The sequence below is a fragment of the Odocoileus virginianus genome, chromosome X, assembly GCF_023699985.2.
Source record: "Odocoileus virginianus isolate 20LAN1187 ecotype Illinois chromosome X, Ovbor_1.2, whole genome shotgun sequence".
NCBI classification, from domain to species: Eukaryota; Metazoa; Chordata; class Mammalia; order Artiodactyla; family Cervidae; genus Odocoileus; species Odocoileus virginianus.
This window is the reverse complement of record NC_069708.1, coordinates 2,261,860-2,284,915: the sequence shown is the minus strand read 5'-3', so window position 1 is coordinate 2,284,915 and position 23,056 is coordinate 2,261,860. Positions and strand designations below refer to the sequence as shown.

The following is a 23,056-nucleotide window of genomic DNA, read 5'->3' as shown; positions in this document are numbered from 1 at the left end:
CAGACAGGGACAAAAAAATATTGCTGCAATTTATATTAAAGAGTGTTCTGCTTATGTTTACCTGTAGGAATTTTACAGTATTTGGTCTTACATTTAAGTTTTTAAGCCATTTTGAGTTTATTTTTGTATATGGTATTAGAGAATGTTCTAATTTCATTCTTTTTTTTCTTTTTAAGTTTCAGACTATTTATTCATCAGTGTAAACCCCAATACAATACACCAACATGATTCCGTGCATTTAGAGGGGAAATATTTCCTGGTTAAGTGGAAAATTGTGCGGATGGCTTCTGGAAGAACTTCATTCTGAGCAGCTTTAAGTGAAATATTTCATTTAGAAGTCTGGACCTTCTTTCTTCAGTTTGCTGTAATCTACGTTCACAGAGTAGAACTTGTACTGATCATTAGGACCTAGTTTGTTCCAGGGTTCTGGGTTATTCTTTCTGTCCCAACTGACATCGAGATTGAACAATGCCAGGCGTGTGACATACAGTGCTGCTCCAGTCCCTCCTGCTCCAATAAATATGAAGAGGGAGATCAAGCTAGGGTGCTTCTTGGCCTGACCGATGATCTGGCGGAGCATGGTTGGGACAGAGGCCTCAAGCCCAAATTGAGAGAAAAACTAAGCCGCAAGGCCGGAGATTAAGCACTCACCCCTAATTTCATTCTTTTACATGTAGATGTCTAGTTTTCTCAGCACCACTTATTGAAGACAGTCTTTTCTCCATTATATATTCTTGTCTGCTTTGTCATAGATTAATTGACCATATTGATCTATGTGTCTGTATTTGTGCTGATATCATGCTGTTTTGATTACTGTAGCTTTGTAGTATAGTCTGAAGCCAGGGAGTCATGATTTCCTCCAGCTCTGTTGTTCTTTCTTAAGATTGTTTTGGTTATTTGAGGTCTTTTGTGGTTCCATACAAATTTAAAAATAATTTCTTCTCTTTCTGTGAAAAATGCCATTGGCAACTTGATACGGATTGCATTGAATCTGTAAATTGCCTTCTGTAGTATAAGAGTGAACTTGTGACCTCTCAATGGGTTATAGTTGTGCTTTTAAAGTCCTGATGAACTTGAGAGAGCTGTTGGGAGAATAAATTTTGCTGTGAGGAATAATTGAAGCTCTTAGTTATTCTATTAATAACTAAGAGTCACAGGAGAACTTGACTTTTGGGGAATGGGCTTCCAGAGACTGATATATGATTTATATGCTTAAAATAGTGGAAAATATCCATAAAGTATTCAAAGTTGTGGGACGAGCTGCTTTAGTTGAAACATTTTAGTGTATTTGCCTTTGTAATTGGTTTCACATTTTTTCCTTGGTGTTCATTCTATACAGGCTAGGTGCTGACAGAGCTAAAATTTGAATCATATAGAGAGTACCCTGCAAAAGTTTACAGTCTAAGTTATGAATGCCCCCCAAATTCATGTCCACTCTGAACCTCAGAATAAGACCTCATTTGGAAATAGGTATTTGTTTGTTTGTTTGTTTTTAACTGTGCTACAATGGCTTGTGGAATCTCAGTTTCCCAACCAGGGATTAAACCCAAACCACTGCATGGAAAGCCCAGAATTCTAACACCTTGGCCACCAGGGAGCTTCTGGAAATAAGGTCTTTATAGATGGAATTATTTAGATTAAGTCTTACTGGATTGGGATGGGACCTCATTGAAGGTCACTGATATCCTTATTAGAAGAGAAGAGGACACACAGATTCACAGGGATGTAGAGGATAATGCCATGTGAAAACAGAAGCAGAGAGTGGAGTCCTGTGTCTACCAGCCAGGGAGCATCAAGGATAGCTGATAATCACCAGAAGTTAGGAAGATGCATGGCACACTTTCTTCCTCAGAATTTCCAGAAGGAACCTCCCTGCCCACACCTTGATTTCAGACTTGTAGCCTCCACAGCTGTGAGCATACATTTCTGTAGCTTGAAACCACCCAGTTTGTGGTTACTTCTAATGGCAGCCTTACCCAAGAAACCAGTACAGATTCTAAATAAAAAGATTCATAACACTCAGACCTTTTTTGTTGTTATTGTTAATTTTTTATTAAAAGTGATGTGCAATAGAATTTGAATTACCACACTAAGAAAGTACATGTGGTCTAAAGCCAAATGAAATTCTAATCCTGAGTATATACTGACTCTGAAAATGATGCTTATAGAGATCAATTTCCCATTTGATTTAGTTATCAGGAAGAGTTATTGAGCAAAAATGTGACATGTTTTTAAAATGAAGTGCTAATTAAAAAAAGAAGCACAGTCTTTTTAAACAAGAACAAAAATTTTTTCCCAAGAATCATTTTCACTTATTATTTTAAGATGTTTTTTAGTGGGAATTTTCTACCATCTTATTATTTTGTCTTTTTCTGTCAAGGTCAGATCAGGTGTTGCCTTCTTATAAAGACAATATAAATACCATATTTGGAGTATTGTAAAATGTAGTTTTATAAAAACAGACTTGTAGAAATGATCATGTGACAGGATAATAAGTTAATTTAGGGGAAAACTAGTATTTACAAATAAATAGTAGTCTCTATTTATTAAGCTCAGTTTTCCTCATCTATATGAGGGCTGTGTCACTGTGACATTAGAGCTTCTTGGTCACACTAAAATGAAAGCAGCATTGACATAGTTAATTGAGTCGTTAATGAAATAGGAACTTAAGTTTTCACCTCACCTCATATCTGCCTTCAATTTTACACTTTTCACCTCTTGTTCAGAGAATTCTAGCACTTAGAATTCCCCGTGTGATTCTGACTTTGGAATGGTATTCCCAGTACCATCACAACTCACCTTTGATAAACCTTTCCTCTCTGGCACCTTGTGTCTGCTCAACACTGCAGCAATCTTGGGTAGGCTTTTGGCTCAAGTCTGTTGGCTCTAGGTTGATGATTTAATCAAAGATGTTGCTGAGTGCTGGCCTTAGTTCAGAAATCCTGCCTGAGCCTTCACATCTATGCTGCCTGTACGTTTTGTCTCTATGTTCGAGAGGACTGACATTGTTTGGTTTTGTGCCAACCTTGATGTATAACTGGGTCCCTTCCCTGCCTTCCACAATAAAGTCAATCACAACAAGCATAGCTTAATGATTGGAGGCTCATGAAGTCGTGTCATGTTGTACACACAAGCATTTACTTTGAAAAGAAACCATCATGCCTTAGCTCCAAAGTTTCCAGCCCCTACTGCACACCAAGATTTCTTTCTTTCTGCCCTTCTTGAGAACAGTCTTTCTGGGTCCTTTACTGTCTTACTGAGATTCATCCCTTGCCCTTATCCTCTGTCTCTTTTCCCTTGAATCTTCATATGCCTTTTCCTCTTTATCATGGAGAGAGTAGTTCAGTCCAAGCTTTTACTTCTAAACGTGCCCATGGCCAACAAGCAAGCAAAGAACCTTCTAGATAAAAGACTTACTGCTCTTTATTTATGACAAATACTTTTTTTCCTTTCAAGTTATGATCCATAGGCTCTGATCACTTTCAAAAAACAACCCCCACCACAACAAATTCACTGAAAGAAACCACAGTGTATTAGCTTCTATGCAAAGTGTTTGTTCTACTTTGGCAATATACAGTGTGGGTTTAAAAATGTAGAGTGTCCTGACATATTAATTTGAACTAACCATCATTTATATTGCCAGTCTACTAAAGGAGGATAAATTTAGTAGGATGTGACCCAAGGATATTCAAAATCAATTCATCTTTCCAAATTCTTCCTGCTAATTATTCTTAAATTAGTCTTTGATAATCTAATAGACAAAAAATTCTAGATCACTGACTTCTTTTTCAACAATATAGCATTTTGGCTTTTGTAAGAATTTGATTTCATTTTTTAAAATTTAGTTTTAATTGAAGGATAATTGCTTTACAATATTGTGTTGGTTTCTGCCATCACAATGAATCAACATGAATACATATATCAACATGAATCAGCCATAGGTATATATATATGTTTTCTCCCTCTTGAACCTCCCTTCTCCCTCCTACCCCATCCCACCCCTCTCAGTTGGCACAGAGCCCTGGTTTGAGTTCTTTTTTCCTGTGTCAGACAGCAAATTCCCACTGGCTATCTACTTTACATAGGGTAGTGCATATGTTTCCGTGCTACTCTCTCCATTTGTCCCACCCTCTTCTCCCCACCCCACCCCCATGTCCATAAGTCTGTTCTCTATGGCTTCTGAATAGCAAATAGTACTATGGTCCTTCATGCACCAAGGCAGTATTTCTTGTTAAGATGGTCATTGACGGTTACCATCTGCAAATATATGTGCCTTAAAAGCACTGATTAATCTTAGTTATTGCCTTTTTCCTGGGGTACCAATTCTACTTAAAGGTTTGCTTTGTGAACTGAGATGATATTTATTGGTTTTATAGGTTGACCACACCACACTTACTGATATAAAGTGTCTGCTGTTTCTGTGCACACGGCTAACTTTGCTGCTTGGTGTAACCACATGGCTTCACTCCAGAGCTGCCTATGTTATGCTCTGGAAATGTCTCTTTTGCCTGCTGTGGATGATATTAACTCAGCCAGAGAACAGTAAAAGGGTTAGAAGGGAACTGTAAGGGATTACAATAATAATTCATTTTTCTCATGGGCTTGCTGAGCTGAATGGACTTCACATTGCTAGAGTTTTAATAACAAGGTCTGATTATGGTCAAAGATTTAAAGCAGGGAATCTTCTTGTGCCATTTTATGCTGCCAGACTGTGGTATTATCTCTTAATTGAGTGTTTTTTGCCAACAGTGGCCATCCCAAACACTCAATCCTTGAAGACAATTGGGCAGAAGTGCAGTTTGGCCAATTTTGAGTTTTTGTGGCCTTGCCAGTTTGCTCTGATGTCCTGCCAGGCAACCCAAAGGCTCTGCACTACTCATTTTCCTAATCTGAGGTTTAACCTCCTTATCCAAATGCTGGTTTATGGAGAATACGTCCAAGTGACCATGTCACTGTTGTGAGTTGCTTGTAAAGTTTATTTTGTATAAATTAAAACATCAGTTTTTGCTTTATTCAGTTCAAGGGAGCATATACCTGTTATACTGAGTAAAAAAATTAACATTTTTTTTGAGCACACAGGGCCCCTGAGCCCCTTCTATATCATGGAGGATTACGGGGTACTGTTGTGTAACTTTCACCTAATAATTAAAAGTGGTATTCAGGAAAACAACATTCTAACCATGGGAGTGAAAAATGAATACAAGGGAAATAACCTCATATGAACAGGCAGATGATCCAATCAGCCTCTAAAACCAATGAGGTAGAACTGCCCCAACTGTGACAAAGGATCAAATGGACAACACGCACTTTGCTGCAGTACACACTCCCCCTCTGACATCTTAACAAGTGGAGACACACCTGTTCCAGTCTCCTCGGTGCTATCTAAGTCACAATTCCTGGCTGCCTCCAGCCACAGGCACGCCATTCATATAATCTTTGTCTGTCATCCTGGCTCACCATAAAGGAAGGGCACAGGCTTCAGAAGAGGAAAATTGGGGTTTGTATCCAGTTATTCAACTAGCTAGCTGTGGTGTTTGTGTTACGAGACCTCTCTGGACCTCAGTTTCCTCACCTGTAAAGTATGGAGAATAATGCCTCTGTCTGTGAAATAAAGAACACTGCCTCGCACACAATGGCCACACATAATTTTTTTTAACTTTTTATTTTGTACTAGGGTATAGCCAATAATGCATCTGCCTCCAACACGGGAGACCTGGGTTTGATCCCTGGGTTTGATCCCTGGGTCGGGAAGATCCCCTGGAGAAGGAAATGGCAACCCACTCCAGTATTCTTGCCTGGAGAATCCCATGGTCGGAGGAGCCTGGTAGGCTACAGTCCATGGGGTCTCAAACAGTCAGACATGACTGAGCGACTTCACTTTCACATAAACAATGTTGTGATAGTTTCAGGTGGACAGCAAAGGGACTCAGCCATACATATACATGTATCCATTCTCCCCCAAACTTCCCTCCCATCCAGCCTGCCACATAACATTGAGCAGAGTTCCCTGTGCTAGACAGTATGTCCTTGTTGGTTATCCATTTTACTTATAGCAGTATGTACATGTGCATCCCAAACTCCCTAACTATCCTTCCCCCCCATCATTCCCCCCCGGCAACCATGAGTTCATCCTCTAAGTCTGGGCCTTCCTCATTCTTTCCTCTTTGTCCTTTTCCATAAAATCTAAATTTTCACTGTAGGACATTGAGATAAGAGCTCAGGCATTTCATCTGGATTGCCACTCTTTGGCTTCAGTGGTCACGGTGTGTACACTCTGCCCACACCTTGTGCCCTCAGGAGGTCTTCAGTGGACTTAAGCTTTCCTTGTTTAAACCTGCCTCTTGTATGCTGTGCTTTCCACATCTCAGTTGCTCCTTTAGATGTACTCCTTGTCATTGTCCCCTAGTCCTACGTTCTCATGAACCCAGAACAGGCTTCAGGCACACTTAATAAGAATAGTAACAAACCTCATATGTTACGGCAGCTTTTCATTTCTCAGATGACTGTGTAAAACGAAAAGACTATAAAGTCTACTTCTAAGGTATGCAGTGGGCTCATGACAGCAGTGGCTGGATTGCAGAGGGAGGTGAAGCCTATGTACAGAATGAAAGAGAACCCAGGGAGGAAAAATTTAAGAGGGGTCAATATTGGCATATTTCACTAGTTGGAGGTTAGAGGGAGCATCTGACTTTGAAAACACCATAGGAATTCTGATCAGTGTGTGTGTGGGGGGGAAGTATGTGGGACAGTGTGGCATAATAAAGTGAAGTTCAAACTGTGGCCTCCTTCATCACTTGCTGTATAAGTTAGGGAAACTGATACACCCTTCAGTCTCCACATTTGAGAAATGTGTTGAAAAGAGAGCATAATGCACATAATAATCATTTTGGTTTGTTAAATGATTTAATGTCAATAGAATGACTAGCATAGTGCCTGGAACTTCATAAGTGTTCAGTAAAGGTGAGGTGTTGCTGGTATCCAAGATATTCGAGGACAAGAACAGAACCATGGATTGAATCCAGTTGACATGGCCCTTTTTCTTGTTTTCAATATGGACTGAAACCTTTTACCTTCATCTGTGGATTGTAAGTGCTGGTTTAAGACAATTAAATAATCTCCAACCAGATAATTTACAGTGTCTTGATATAACATCATCAAAACAGTGTTACATCACACAGGAGAAGTATGCCACATTCAGCTCATGTTCTCAACATGGAAATGGTTTAAAACTGTTAAAAAATGTCATATTGAAAGCGTTAAAATTAGAAGAATAAGCTAAAAGCATATTCCTTCCATCTGCTAAGGAGATGCATTTTGAAGAAAAAATTAGTTAACTGTGCCTAACTATCTTTTTGTGACTCAGGACTTTATGAAATAAAGTGACACCTTGTAAAAGATACACGGGGAAGTTAACATTCTGTTTAGGTGTGTGAACTTCATGTTGCTTATTTTTAGATTTCTAAATCTCAGTGTTTTGTGGTACAATTTCCTTGTGTGGGCTTCCCTGGAGGCTCAAACAGTAGAGAATCTACCTTCATTGCGGAAGATCAGAGTTCAATCCCTGGGTTGGGAAGATCCCCTGGAGAAGGGAAAGGCTACCTACTCCAGTATTCTTGCCTGGAGAATTCCATGGACAGAGGAACCTAGAGGGCTACAGTCCATGGGGTCGCAAAAAGTAAGACAGGACTGAGCTACCTTCACTTCCTTTATCAATGTCATAGTTACCTGGCTTCCTTGCAGACCAGACTAAGCAGTGCTTTGTAAAAAGGGAAAGATGCTATTTATAATCTTGCTAATGACTGCTTATGACATTAGGGCTGGTTTGAATACAACACTGCTAAACTGTCTTAACTCTGCTCAGAAAAATCGCTGTAGTTACCATCTTAAATCTTGTCATTTTCTTGATATTGTGAGGTATTTCTGTGAATTTTAGGGGAACATAGAGAGGTCAGCAAGAGGGACTGTCCAAGTCCCTAGGGACTATGGTCACATCCTCCGGGTGGTGGGACTTAAGATATTACAAAGACAAATCCTTACTGTGAGAGGCTGGAACCTCTTAGACTTGCATTTGTGGATATTGAAGCAAACTTAGCACCAGACTTATCCAAAGCTCAAGAAAATCCTCGTGTTTTTTTCCCCCCCTAAACAGCCTAAGAACTTGGGGCAAGTTTTAATTTTCTTTCTCTTCCTTTCTTCCTTCCATCTCTCTCTCTTCCTTCCTTTCCATTTGAAGTATAGATTTTCCATAAAAACTTAGGCAAGAATCATTCTGTTCTGGCTTTTGTTTTATGAAGTATAAATACTTTTCATTAAGATCATTTAGAAAGCAGTCATTAAGTCAGCTGTGACCCTCTTGCTCTTTTATTTGTGAATGTGGTTTGGTTTCCTGGTATCCAAAGAATCCTGAAGGAAACTTCTGGCAGCTGAATGTACTTTTAAAAAATTATTATTTTTTATTTATTTGACTGTGCCATGTCTTAGTTGTGGCATGCGAACTCTTAGTTGTGGCATGTGGGAATTTAGTTCCCTGACCAGGGATTGAACTGGGGCCCCTTGCATTGAGAGTGCAGAGTCTTAGCCACTGGACCACCAGGGAAGTTCCCCTAAATTACTTCAAAGCACTCTGCTTTGGTCTGGCAGCTTCCCAAATTCTCTCCTATTCTTTTATCCCAAGAATCCTTTTTCTTTCTTTTTTTCTGATGGGGAAACAAGGGAGCCTGAAAAGATCTTGAGAGTGAGAACTTAAGAGTGATGTCTCATGGAAGAGACAGTAACAATCAATACTTGGCTCTGTTGAAATCCTCATAAGGCAGGAAGATGGGGGAGGGCACATCTTCAAAAGTAAGGTGATCTCCCCAAGTGGCTTTACCAACATCTATCGGTAAACTTCTGCAATAGAAAAGCCTTGACCATGGGAAGCAGGAGGATTATTTGTGGTGCCAGAGAAGATGAGCAGAGTTGATGGCAGGCTTTCAGGCACTGGGCCTAATAAGGAGAGACACTGAATCTGGGTTAAGTAGCTACTCATTCCATCGCCAGCAGAGTTGCCTTCTGTAGTTAAATGTGTGAACACTTGCTCTAAATCTTGACTATCCCAAGGTGGTTACAGCAGCAAAAGTCTTCTATAATTAATTGCATGTGTATTGCCATTCACTTGGGAGGCGGGTGATTACTTGCCTGAGCCTTACTCTAAGACATTACAATATCAATAGCACTACTGATTTTAATTAAAACTTCCAAATGTATGCCTGTTGAAATATTCATTATGGCACCCTTGATTGTGAGTGAGAATTCAAAGTCCTCTATGCTTATTTTTTCCTATAATAATACTAAGTCCAATTAATAGGAGACAGACTTTGCAGAATATTTTTCTTTCTTTCTAGGTCAGTGAAAATTTTCCATGTGTGCATGCTTGGGTGTGTGTATGTGGAGGTGCACTTGGTATTTTTGATGTTATTCAGACTAGACTTTTCCTTTGAACTCTAAAAAGTATTTGTCCATTGTCAAAGCTGGGAGACAAAATGAGACACATGGGAGAAAAGAGGTAAAAAGGCAGAACGAATAAGCCTTTCATTGCCAGTTAATTGTATTAAAATCATGGTTTAATCCAGTAGTTCTGTACTCTGTGTAAAATATATTGATCTTTAGTATAAAACCTCACCTGGATTTGCTTGACTAAGATATTAATATTTAGAGGAAGGACGTCCTCAGTGGTTCAGTGATTAAGACTCTGTCTTCCAGTGCAGGGGCATGAGTTCTATTCCTGGGGGCAGGGGGGAACTAATATCCCACATGCCTCATTGTTGTTCAGTTGCTCAGTTGTGTCTGATTCTTTGCGAGCCCATGGACTGCAACATGCCAGGCTTCCCTGTCCTTCACCATCTCCCAGAGCTTGCTCTAACTCGTGTCCATTGAGTTGGTGATGCCATCCAACCATCTTGTCTTCTGTCATCCCCTTCTCCTGCCTTCAGTCTTTCCCAGCAACAGGATCTTTTCCAGTGAGTCAGTTCTTCACATCAGGTGGCCAAACTATTGGAGCTTCAGCTTCAGCATCAATCCTTCCAGTGAATATTCAGGACTGATTTCCTTTAGGATTGACTGGTTGGATCTCCTTGCAGTCCAAGGGACTCTCAAGAGTCTTCTCCAACACCACAGTTCAAAAGCATCAGTTCTTGGGCACTCAGCTTTCTTTATAGTCCAACTCTCACATCCATACATGACTATTGGAAAAAACATAGCTTTGACTAGATGGACCTTGTTGGCAAAGTAATGTCTCTGCTTTTTAATATGCTGTCTAGGTTGGTCATACTTTTTCTTCCAAGAGTCTTTTATGGGAAGTGTCTTTTTATGGAAAACCATAGCTTTGACTACACAGATCTTTGTCAGCAAAGTAATATCTCTGCTTTTTAATATGCTGTTTAGGTTTGTCATTGCTTTTCTTCCACAGAGCAAGCATCTTTTAATTTCATGGCTACAGTCACCATCTGCAGTGATTTTGGAGCCCAAGAAAATAAAGTCTCTCACTGTTTCCATTGTTTCCCTATCTCTTTGCCATGAAATGATGGGACTAGATGCCATGATCTTAGTTTTTTGAATGTTGAGTTTTAAGCCAGCTTTTCCACTCTTCTCTTTTACCTTCATCAAGAGGCTCTTTAGTTCTTCTTCGCTTTCTGCCATAAGGGTGTTGTTATCTGCATATCTGAAGTTATTGGTATTTCTCTAGACAATCTTGATTCTAGCTGTGCTTCACCCAGCCCAGCATTTCACATGATGTACACTGCATATAAGTTAAATAAGCAGGATGACAATATACAGACATACTCCTTTCCCAATTTGGAAACAGTTCATTGTTCCATGTCTGATTTTAACTATTGCTTCTTGACCCACATAAAGATTTCTCAGGAGGCAGGTAAGGTGGCCTGGTATTGTCATCTTTTTAAGATGCCTCAGGGTATGGCCAAAAAAAGCATATTTAAAGGAAATAGAAAGGCAGCTAGCTTGGCAGAAGAAGAGTGGAGAAGCTATGTGGAATGGGAAAACTGTTGATGATACTATTTTGGGTTGGGGGCATTTTAAGGCTGCTGGTGGTTTATGGACCAAATGTATTGAGTACAAACTGCAAGGGACGGTAGGGACAATCCAGGCTGGCCCCTTCATTTGACAGATTGCATTCCTAACCGTCCTATATGGTAAGTACTATCTGATACACAGGAAGTGAGGAAACCTTCAATAAGGCACACTATCTGATTCAATTTAACAGTATTTTTTTAAATCCAGATTTTCCAGACAGAATGTAGAGAAAAGTGTGTGTGTGTGTGTGTGTGTGTGTGTGCGCGCGCGCGCGCACATGCATGCATGTGTGCATGTGTGTAGCTTGTCTGCAGTGTTTATGGCCCTGTATTATTTACTGACATGAGAAATAAAGTACTGAAACTTGGGCAGAAGCTGGTCATTCAATTATTGCTACTGTTTTTGGAGAATGTTGATTGCATTGTGGTTTTCTTCCCCTGAAGCCTTTAATAGAGGGTTTTATTTTTATGGCTGTGAAGGCATTGGTAACTCCATTAGGAACATTTCTAGTGAGGCTGAATCATACTCAGAATATCACTTCTTTGCTGGGGAAAAACAATGAAAATTATTGGAATTAAAACAAGATGCTTTCGAAAAACAAAAATATGTGGTTTTATTCAAATGCATAATCAAGGCTTAAGCAGCACAAACTGGAACAGATAGGCTGCAGTATCATTGCAGATTTCTTTATGGGAGAGAAAATCTGGTCTTGATTACTTCAAGTCTATGCAGACTCTGGAGAGTGGTTTCAATTAAAACTTTCCCCCTAGCTTTAGACAAATCTTTTTCTTCTTTATTAAAGTTGGTTTGGGGGATGAAACTCTTGAAACCTGAAGGAATCATATCAGTAAGAGTTTAGATTCAGTGTGTGGAAAGCAATGTAAAAAAAAAATCCAGATCTCCTTTGTAGGTTTCAAGTGAAAACAATACTTTAGTTATAGTGGTATTTTTAGATAAGATAAACAAATTCCCAGAGCAATGGGACCGAGTTAGAACATCAGACTAGGAGCTCTGACCCCATCTGTAATTTGTTTAATGACTTTGGAGTGAATATCATTCATCTTTTGAATTCAGTCTCTTAACTCAATTGGTGACCTTCTCTCTCTTTCTGCTTTTTTTCTCCCATCTCCTGTGCCAAAATTTCTTTTCACAAAAATGACTTGTTTCCAGCATGGCACTAGGCAGGGAGAAATCCCTTGATCCTCTACTTTGCCCTTAACTTGAACCAAATTTAACTCCCTGTGTTGAAAAATTGCTATTCATCCAGCTGTTTCCCAGTACATACACTCAACACGGTCTTCAGACAGATTGGAATTTTCACTTCTTTTTGGAAGACTTCAAAGGAGGTGACAATTTACTCTTCCTTTAAAACTCATCCCAATATTCAACGAACTTACAGTTTTTGTTCTTTTTGTTTTTGAGTTTAATATTTATTTACACTTCAATACCACTTCTAGGCATACACACTGAGGAAACCAGATCCGAAAGAGACACGTGCACCCCAATGTTCATCGCAGCACTGTTTATAATAGCCAGGACATGGAAGCAACCTAAAGTGTGACTTAAATATAAAGAGGTGTGCAGATCTTAAGTGCATAATTTGCTGAGTTTTGACAAATGCATGCAACTGTGTAATTTATACTCCTAATCAGGATGTAGAAATTTCCATCCCCCACCCCGAAATGTTGCTCATTGGTCTTTTCAGTTAATGTTCCCTCCACAAAGCAACAACTTTTCCAAATTTTTTCACCATCAGTTGCTTACTCCTATTTAGAATTTCATATAAAAGGACTTATACAGTATGATCTTTCTAGTCCAGCTTCTTTTGCTCGGTATAATATCCATGAGATTCATTCATGATATTGACTAAATCAAAGGTTTGTTTCTTTTTATCACTGAATCATATACTGCTATATAGGTAGATCACAATTTTTAATCCATTTCCTATTGATATTTGGATTGTTTTCCAGTTTGGGGCTATTCCATATAAAGCTGCTATGAACATTGCTATACAGACTTTAAGTTTGCTTCCTTTTCTTTTTTTCTTTTGCTTTTGGTGCATGTTGGAAGACAGTTCCTAAAATAGCTCTCAAAGATCCCCACTTTCTGGTTTTCCTACCCTTGAGTGTCACCTGCATTGATTAACTCAGTCTTAATGAGTAGAATACAGTAGAAGAGATGAGATGCTACTTCTGAGATGGACTTCTCTCACTCTCCCTTGGCCTGCCAATTTGGGGGAGCCAGCTTTCATGTCATGAGATGGCCCCAGGGAAAGGCCCATGTGAGTCAGTTTGGGAGATGAACTGCTCAGGCCTTGCCAATAGCCACGTGAATGAGCTCTGAAGCTGATTCTTTCCAAGCTGAGCCTTGAAATGACTGCAGCCCTGGCTGACACCTTGACTACGATATCATAGGATGCTCTGAGCTCTGCACACAGCTAAGATGCTCCTAAATTCCTGACACCAAGAAAATGTGAGATAATAAATGTTTGCTGTTTCCAGTAATTGTTTTCGGGTGATTGCTTACACAGCAGTAGATAGCTAGTACAGTCCACTTGAATGCCCATGGTGTGCTTTTATTTATTTATGCTTTCAGTTTTATTGAGATATAATTGGCATACAGCTCTGTATAAGTTTAAGGTATACCACAATATGATTTGTCATACATATATTGTGAAGTGATTACCACAAGAAGTTTAGTTAGCATGCATCTTCTCACACAGTTATCAAAATATTTTTTTCCTTGTGATGCCGACTTTTAGGATTTAGTATATTAGCAACTTTCAAATATATCATATAGCAGTGTCATTTGTCATCATGTTGTATGTTACCCAGTACTTACTCATCTTCTAACTGGAAATTAGTATCTTTTGACTACCTTTCTCCAATTCTCCCTCCCCTCACCCTTCTGTCTCTGGTAACCACAAATCTGATTTCTTTCTATGAGTTTGGATTGTTTTTTAGATTCTGTGGTATGGTTTTAAATCAGTCCTTCTATACTGATTCCTTGGTGGAGGATGGTTTACTAGGAGCTTTGTATTTCTCTGATCCACAGCTGGTGATGGAAGTTAGGTTAATCTTTTACAGAAAAACTTTATATAGTTTATTCATGCATTTTTGGAAAGTGGCTAAAGAACTTATTTGTTGCTTGTCTCAAAATGGAATTTTATTTAATCTTTTTTGTGTGTGTGTGATATGCCACAAATTCATTCTTAAAATATTCAAGTAATGAAGAATAAATAAAGAAAAACATGAAAATCATCCATAAAATGACCACCTCAACACAGTAACTGTTAAAATTACGCTGTTTCCTTAGATTCTTTTCTTTATTTTTATGCATTTCTATATTTTATACATGTGCACAAGCATGCACATATTTTCACAAATATGATCAGACTAGCTTTGCTCTTTTAAAATCTCCTTTTCTCTTTCACATATAATCTTATTTTGATGCCAATAAAGACAGACTTACATGATCATTTTAATGGTTTCATGATGTTATTATGTATCATCATTTATCCTGTTCCGTGCCTTTGATCAATTATATTCTCTTCCCCACTTTTTTTTCTTTCTTTTTTTAAACAATTATAAAAAACTATTGATAATCATCCTTGGCCAGTCTTCTTTCTGCATTTATCCAGTATTTCCTTGATAAAATTTATCAAGCATGTATTTCCAGAAAGGTATGCACATTTAAGGGTCTTGGATAAATATTATAAAATTGATGGTCAGAAGAATGGGATAACTCACTTTAAAATATAAGAAAATTCCCCCCTGTTCCTATAAACTTGATGACATTAACCACTATCGAATTTGTTAACTGGCAATGAGATGAACAAACATATGCTTGTTTTAACTTGTATTTATAAAAGCACTCAGTTCATTATTTCTGTTTTAAAGAATTATTTATGATTTCATTTTTTAAATCTTACATATGTATTTTACTTTTTACATCTTAAAAATTTATCATAGTTATATTTTTTTATTTACAATGTTTAATTGATCTGAAATTTTATTTTTATATAAGGTGGGATATAGGGATCCAATGTAATTTTTTCCCAAACTATTGATCAGTTATCCAACATAATTAATTGAATAATCCTTTTTGGTTACCATTAATTGTAAGCATACCATTATGACCTCCTAGGCATATTACAATATGCTTTGTAAATATGCATCTCCCCTTCTTCAGTACTAATATCTCCTTCAGTACTAATAAGACTTTTCCATGTCAATCAATAAATTTGTGTTTTGGATTGTAAAAGTATGCTTTCCCTGCATTTGTGTCTTTTCCATTTCTTCCAAATGGAAAAGTACATCCAAAACCTACCTTAATGGTTTTTGTACGTGACTAAAGTTGTATCTCAAGCCATATTTATACACTGAATATTATTTTCTTGTTTGTAATATAAAAGGATGTGGTATAGAAAAGAGAGTGATTTTCAAAAGTGCATGCTAATTAGTTTCACATTAAAGTTAGAATTGAAAATGTTTGAATTCCTTTTTTCTTTAAGTTCCCCTTTGAAGACATTTCAGCGAATTTAAATTTTATGCATAGAATACAAAGTGAAAGTGAAAGTTGCTCAGTTGTGTCTAACTCTTTGGGACCCCATGGACTATACTGTCCATGGGATTCTCTAGGCCAGAATACTGGAGTGGGTAGCCTTTCCCTTCTCCAGGGTACCTTCCCAACCCAGGGATCGAACTCAGGTCTCCTACATTGCAGGCAGATTCTTTACCAGCTGAGCCACAAGGGAAACCCAAGCATACTGGAGTGGGTTGCCTATCCCTTCTCCAGTGGATCTTCCCAACCCATGAATTGAACCTGGGTCTCTTGCATTGCAGGTGGATTCTTTACCAACTGAGCTATCAGGGAAGCCCATATAGAATACAAGTAAACTTCAGCTTTCAAATATTTGGCTTTTTAACCACCTACATTTTATGTATTAGATATTGACCACCTCTCTGTATATCAATAATTATTAATAAATTCATACTTTTGTATATGAATTGATAAGCATTTCAAGCTATTGAACAATGATTTGGCTTACTAGGCAGCAGTTTGCACCATCTTCTCTATTTTAAGCAGTTATTTCAATATATTCTTCATTGCAGTTTTGCTACTAGTATTTTAAAATTGTAGAAAGTTTGAAAAAAATGCTATTAACATTGGCAAGATGCCTTGGTCTTATAAACTTAGTTGAGACAACAGCAGAATTGTGCTGAAAATGGTGATTCTTTTGCCTCAACAGTGTGCTCATGAATTTATGCCAGTAGACCATCTAAAGAAAAAGAATACAACTAAAGAAGATAAACAATATGTGAGAAGACTCTGTTCAAGAGACAGAATGTAATTAGTGCTTTTATAATCTTTTTTTTTTTAGTTTTATGAGAACAAAACATTCCTTAAAAACAGGTTGTTAAATCCAATTGACATGTTCCAGTTCTCATTTTACTTGACCTTGTAGGTTAACTGTTTCTCAAAACCATCTCTTCTCTCAACTTCTGTTCTTCACATCTCCTCAGTCACTTCTCTATTTGGTTCATCATCTTCTTTCCTGCTTTTAAATGTTAGAGTTATTTAATGCTTAAATCTCAGTCATTTCCACCTCTCACTCTATACTCTCCCTTGATGATCTATTGTAAGCTTGTAGCTTCAAGTTTATCCTCAATACAGATGACTTTCAAATCTTAATTGTAGCCTAGAAACCCCCTGTGAAATACAAAGCTTTATTTTGTCCAACTGAATACTTAACATGTGTTTGTTGATGACCCAAAGACACTAAAAACACCTAATATTCAACCAAACCCCAATTCCATTCTTCCTTCCAAATCTGCTTTTCTTTTCTAGCTCCTTAACTTCAGTTTTGCAAGCCAGAAATCCAGAGTTGTATTTTATATCTGCCTGTATCAACCCCACAGCCAATCCTTCACCAAGTCTTACTGTACTTCCCCAGTGTCTTCTGAATCTATCCACTTTTCTTCCTCCCAGACAGCAATTTGTTTCTCTCCAATTTGTTCTTCACATTGAAACTATGTATTTTCCCTTCAGTTGAAAATGGGATCTGTCATCTCTCTATCTCTCTGCCCAAAACTCTTTAATAATTAAACTCTTTTTGGATAAAGGCAGGAGATTTTGTTATTTGCTTTTTTTTTAACTTTGCCTGCAAACCCTGTGTTGCATATTTTCTCCATTCCTTCCCAGTCTTCCTTTCCACCTGTTTCTCCCATAATGTCAGCAATCTAGTCTCACGGCACTTTTTTTCTGTCCAAGGATTTTGCATGTGATATTCTCTCTGACTGGGACATTCTTTTCTTTCTTCTCTCCAGAGTTAACTCCTTTCCATCTCAATTTTTTTCACTTTCTCAAGGAAGCGCCCCCCAGCAAAGTGCTCCCCAGGGAAGTCTTCTGTCTCTTTTCAAAGTTCTCTCTCCTTGACCTTGCACCCAATGTTTCTCTACGTTGCTAGATCTTGCTTCTTGTCAGATGCCACCACCCTCTCTTCTTTTCATATATGGAGAATTTGAGGTCAGTTACCTGATAATATCTCCAAGCTTACATACCTCCAGCCATTTTTAATACAGTTGTCAGGCATGCCAAAGGCTGAAATGCTGGGGATGAAATGTCATTGTGTATGTTAGTCACTCACTCATGTCAGACTCTTTGCAGCCCTATGCACTGTAGCCCACCAGGCTCCTATGCCCATGGGATTTTCCAGGCAAGACTACTGGAGTGGGCTGCCATTTCCTTTTCCAGAAGATCTTCCCAACCCAGGGATCAAACCTGGGTCTCCCATATTGCAGGCAGATTCTTTACTGCCTGATCCACCAAAAGCCCCAAAATGCCATTAGTTCTTAGAAAAAGTTCTTAGCAAAATTAAAGATCCCAGAATTACACAATATACCCTCATTAAAAAATTAGGTTTCATTGGAGAAAGATTGTTACCAAGCTCAAGCTCAGTCGCTCATTGCAGTTGGCAAATAATCGGGAGATGAGGTGTTGAGGACAGGAACAGTTATTTTATTCAGAAAGCTGGGTGTCCAAGAAGATGGTGTACTAGAGTCCCAGAGTACCATATAATTGGAATCTGGATGCTTGCTTCTTTCATAGAGCAGAGAGATGGAGGAGGTGAGGAAGTAAAGAAAAAAGGCCATAAGTCTTACAAAATGTCTCCTGGGTTGGTCAGCTTTGGAGAGGGGATGTGTTAATTTCTTCTTTCTTGCAGCCATTCACAATGACCAGGGTCAGAATATCTCCCTGTGAGCTGAACAAAGACACTTGTTGTTGTTCAGTCGCCAAGTCATGTGTGACTCTTTGCGACCCCATGGACTGCAGCATACCAGGCTTCCCTGTCCCTCACCATCTCCTGGAGTTTGCCGAAGTTCATGTCCATTGAATCGGTGATGCCATCCAACTAAAGGCACTTTACCATTTAGGCCGAGGGACAGAGTTCCCCGAGGCAGGCCATTATGTATGATTATAGCTCTAGATGGAACCAAAGCAAAGGTTATAGTGAAAGAAACAGATCAACACAGAATTATCTTTTGTTCTTCTTTGTTACAAGTTGGGTTAATCGTGAATAATTATATGTATGTGAAACAGGTGGATGATCTAGATGCAGGTTGAAATCCTAATGATAAAGATCTTGTTAAGAGGAAGAGATGAGTGTAGAGAGGAGGACAGTCTCTGGGGATGAGGTTCCTGAAAATGAGGGAGGGAGTGATGTATCAGATGAAGGTGGCATGGCTGATGTTCTCTTTTGAAGCAGGAGGAAGGGGTAGAGGTGTACATTTATGGTAGGTTGCTCCATTCAGGTTGGTTGATAACCTCAGCATTTTATGTGAATGATTAAGCATGGCCATCTTTTAGAACTGGAAGAGCAGTGAGGATCAGAGATTTGAAGAGGAGAGGTTTGAAAAGCCTAAACTCGGAGTGGGAGTTAAGCTGAGAAACAGAGGATTTCTGGTAACTGTGGAGGTTCCAACTCAAGTTATGGTACAGTGTGCTCCATTGTGTGACCTTCTCCAGTAGCACCCAGCTGACCTGGTGCAGGCTTAGAGACAGCAAATGTTCAGTTTCATCCAGATTGGGGTTTTACTTAGATTGATATGAAGAAAGACAGATGGGTGATTGACTATGGAGTATTTACCCATTTTTTTCTTTTGAAATGCTAATTGTAATCCTCTTGTCCACTGAAGGAGGAAAATGGAAAGAATCAGAAGGGCTAATGATTGGGAGAAAGCCACAAGGGCAATGGCTTTGTGTTCCAAATGAAAAAATATAATCAATAAAAATTATTTCATTTCCTGTCAATGTTTGGAACTACTTCTGTTTATCTGAAACTTTAAAAATTGTTTGTTGTGAATCTCTTGTCAACATACTATAATTTAATTTCCCATCTGTGGAGAATGTTACAGGAAGTGATAAGCTAATTCAATAATATTTCATCCAAGAACAGAGAACCCTAATGTGCTGCAGTCCATGGGGTTGCAAAGAGTGGGACATGACAGCTACTGAATAACAACAGGCTGTACTTTGCCTTAATTGGTTGATTCCAAGCCTGTATTTGCCCGGATTGGCTGACTGCTACTTTAGGGGTTAGATCTGAATAGATATTAAATTAAGACTTTTAGCCATAGTCTGGGTAAATGTAGCTGGCCTCCAACTTCATATGTATTTCCAGTGTGGAGTATCCTCAACCTAAATTATAATCAGTCTGCATTTCATTTTGCTAGTGTTGTTTGAGCTCCATATGACGTCCTTTCAAGTTTCTTCTCTGTTAACTTCCTAGCTTGAATCTACATGTGTGGAATCTACCACCTAAGGCTCCATTAAAAGCTTTCATGTGACTACTTCCTCTTTCCAGACCTGGTTTGCTCCCTCCTGACCTCCTTTTGGAGACTTTAGCCTTATGTTTAAGTCCCTCCTCTCCTACATGTATTTTCTTTCAGGTCTTCCAATTCGCTACTCTTCTGGTTTTCTTTTCAACCCAATTAGAAAGTGCTAAAATTCCAGAGAAGAAAACTGTTTAAATAAAATATACAACATTCATAGGATTTAATAATGTGTATTAGAATACTTAACCAGTGTTTATGATATGCCAAAAGAAAAATCAGATGATAATGTGTGTGATATCGTCTCCATTTTATAAAAATATTACAAATACATGTGTTTTCTTAAAAACGCAAGCATAGTTACCAAATATAATTCGTGGGTAATAAGTTTTTTAGCAAATATTAATGCCTTTTAGCAAATATTCTGGCTCTCTGGGTAGATGGTAGGATTGTACATGGCTTTTTCTTTTGACGTTGTGACCACGTAACTTGCTTAGCCTATGAAATGGGAGTGGAATATACGTGTCACTTCCAAATGGTACTTTACGAGATATCTCAAGACTTGTGCTTCCCTCCAGTTGCTACTCTAGTTGTAGAAGCACTTGTCCAAATGTTGCTTCCATTCGCCTAGTTTCTGAGTGACTGCTAAGTGTGGTGCAAACTCTGTAATGGTCAACTAGAGACTTGAGAGGTTTTTTGTTACTGCAGCATCATCTAACCCATCCTGAATGGTTCAGTATTCCTTTTATAATTTCCAAAAGGTACAGATAAGCACAAAAGAGGAAAGGAAGAATCCTTCGTGATGCTACATTGTATATATATCGTCCGTTTTTGGGGCAGTTGTGTTTTTGCATAAACTATGCCAATTTGCCTGCTTTAAAAAAAATACTGCAAGTAATCGTGATAACTGTGAGTGATCACAAAAATGAACTGTCTTGTGAAGAACCATATTCCTCTTTTTCTGCCACATGAATCCCTTCTCAATATTGGTACATCATCAGAAATACCGTGACTCAGGGTTTTCTCCAAGCAGATAGAAAAGTAAGTCTGAGGCACCCGAAGCCTCTCCTTCATGTTACCTTCATCTCCCTCTTCTTTGACTTCCATTTTACTTCTCTACTTACGGCTATTCCTGAAAAAGCTATTGGGTTCCTGTTAGCAGGAGATCAGTGCATTTAATGCACTGAGACCTTAAGAAGCCTTCATACCTGTCTTAATTATGTCCTTAATTATTTCTATTTCACTTTGAACAATATTGAACTCCCAAAGTACTTCATGATAAAATGAAAGGTTAAAAAAGATGCTTGTGTAGTTCTGTGTGCACATGCAGTCCATTAATAGATTAAATGATAACATTTGTGAGGCTTTGAACCAGTCATTTGTGAATATTAAGTTAGCTCCACTGAACAGTGAACTCTAGAAGATTAGTAGAAATTTCTTTGGAGACACATATAGAAGACAAAGAGTTTACAGAAACCATTCTATATTATAAACGATTACTGTGAAAGAACAGTGAGAGGATTTTAGTGTTTATATTGCATCAATATTTTCTTTTATTTTGCTTTCCTCTAACTCTCTCACCAACCTATTTCTATTCACACATTATGATACATAGGCTTATGTACCCAGTACCCTAAGACTAATGTCAGTTGTAAAAGTATGGCATGGCATTTTACAAAAATTGCAAAACACATATTATGCAAATCCTCCTCAGCATCTTGAACATTAAAAGAATGAAGAATAGTATCTTTCTTTATAAATTCATTTCCTACTGTCAGAGCCAAGACTCATATGACCTTGCAGCTCACAATTAGGATTGCAAAAGAACTTGCTTTGACAGGCAGCCAACTCCATAAGAGAAAGAAAAGAGCAATTCTAAAAGTCAAAAACAGGCTGTTAGACTGAGGCAGGCCATGAGGAGATGGCTCTTCTTTTGCAAGCAAAACGCATCATTACAGAATGACACCTTTCATGACTGAAATTTTCAATCCTAGAAAAAATAATAAGGTGAAGTTGCCAAACAAAGATGGGGCTTTCATGCAAATGTCTTTGGTAATTAAGGGGAGGGTGCTAAATGTGCAATATTCCTTCTAAGCAGAATTGTTTCTAAATTCAGGGGTATGTTCACACTGCAGTCTATGAGGCAACAGCTGTTCTTAAGAGGACGCTGTCAATGTTGATAAGTTACTTTTAAAACGAAATCTGTTTGCTGAGCTCATGTTGTTTGGGAAACTATAAAGAACAAAATCTTTAATGCATTTTTTTCTTTGAAAAAAAGGGAAAAATCCGATCAATTGCAAGCAAAAGCAGTTTTTGCAAAGCCCACAACCTAGAGAGATCCTAGGGTAAGATCATTTCAATGAGGGAAGGAGGAAATTACAAAGCAGATTGAAATTCTGCATCCTTAATCTGTGGGGAACAGTGTAAACTCTGCAAATGCACCAATTGCATTGCTTGTTTTTTGTTGGGGTGACTTAGTGCAGGACTGAGAGATGTTTTGAATAGCTTGCGCTTGTGTTTGTTTTCCAGGACACATGATTTATTGTGGCTTTCCTTGTTGAGAGTGATATTCTGGCCAAAACACTCTTGGACATCATTCTTTATTTCATATGGTAGTTTGAATATTGTTTAACTACCCAGGTAGAACAAAGCATGTCATCTAGTGTCTGATGGGACTATACAGTTCTGGCCTTAGGGAAAATGTGTGAGAAATGATTTTATCTCTTGACTGTGGTATGCTTCTTCATCCTACTCAATTCTATATTTGTTTAATCTTATTCAAGGGCCCAAACCAGGCCAAAGACAGACCTAGTCAATTACATTGTTTTCTTGTAATTTTTGTCCTTTTTAGACACTTAGCAGTTTCTTGTCTCATCAGCATGGGGGCCTTTGATGGGTATAGAATCAGAGTGCTGGAGAGTATATTTTTGAAGTTTCCTTGTCCAACTTCTATTAAGTACACATTTCTGTCTCCTATTTTTGACCGATGATCTAATCTCTGCTCAGCCATTACATTTGGGGACAGTTTTAATTGTTAGAAAATAAATTTTCTCTATTAAAAATGATTTTACCTGTAAATTTTTACCATTTGAGCTACCCAGGAAGCCCCCAAAGTGAAAGTGAAAGTCACTCAGTCGTTCTGACTCTTTGTG

The 23,056-nt window shown here is 38.3% G+C and overlaps 1 long non-coding RNA gene and 1 pseudogene across 1 annotated transcript in view; one reads left to right on the top strand and one right to left on the bottom strand.

Annotated features, from left to right (window-relative positions):
- Nucleotides 1-23,056, top strand: part of LOC139033150 (uncharacterized) — a 165,429-nt gene that overhangs the window by 78,635 nt on the left and 63,738 nt on the right. The window lies entirely within an intron of this gene.
- On the bottom strand, nt 158-580 carry LOC110131268 (cytochrome c oxidase subunit NDUFA4 pseudogene; annotated as a pseudogene).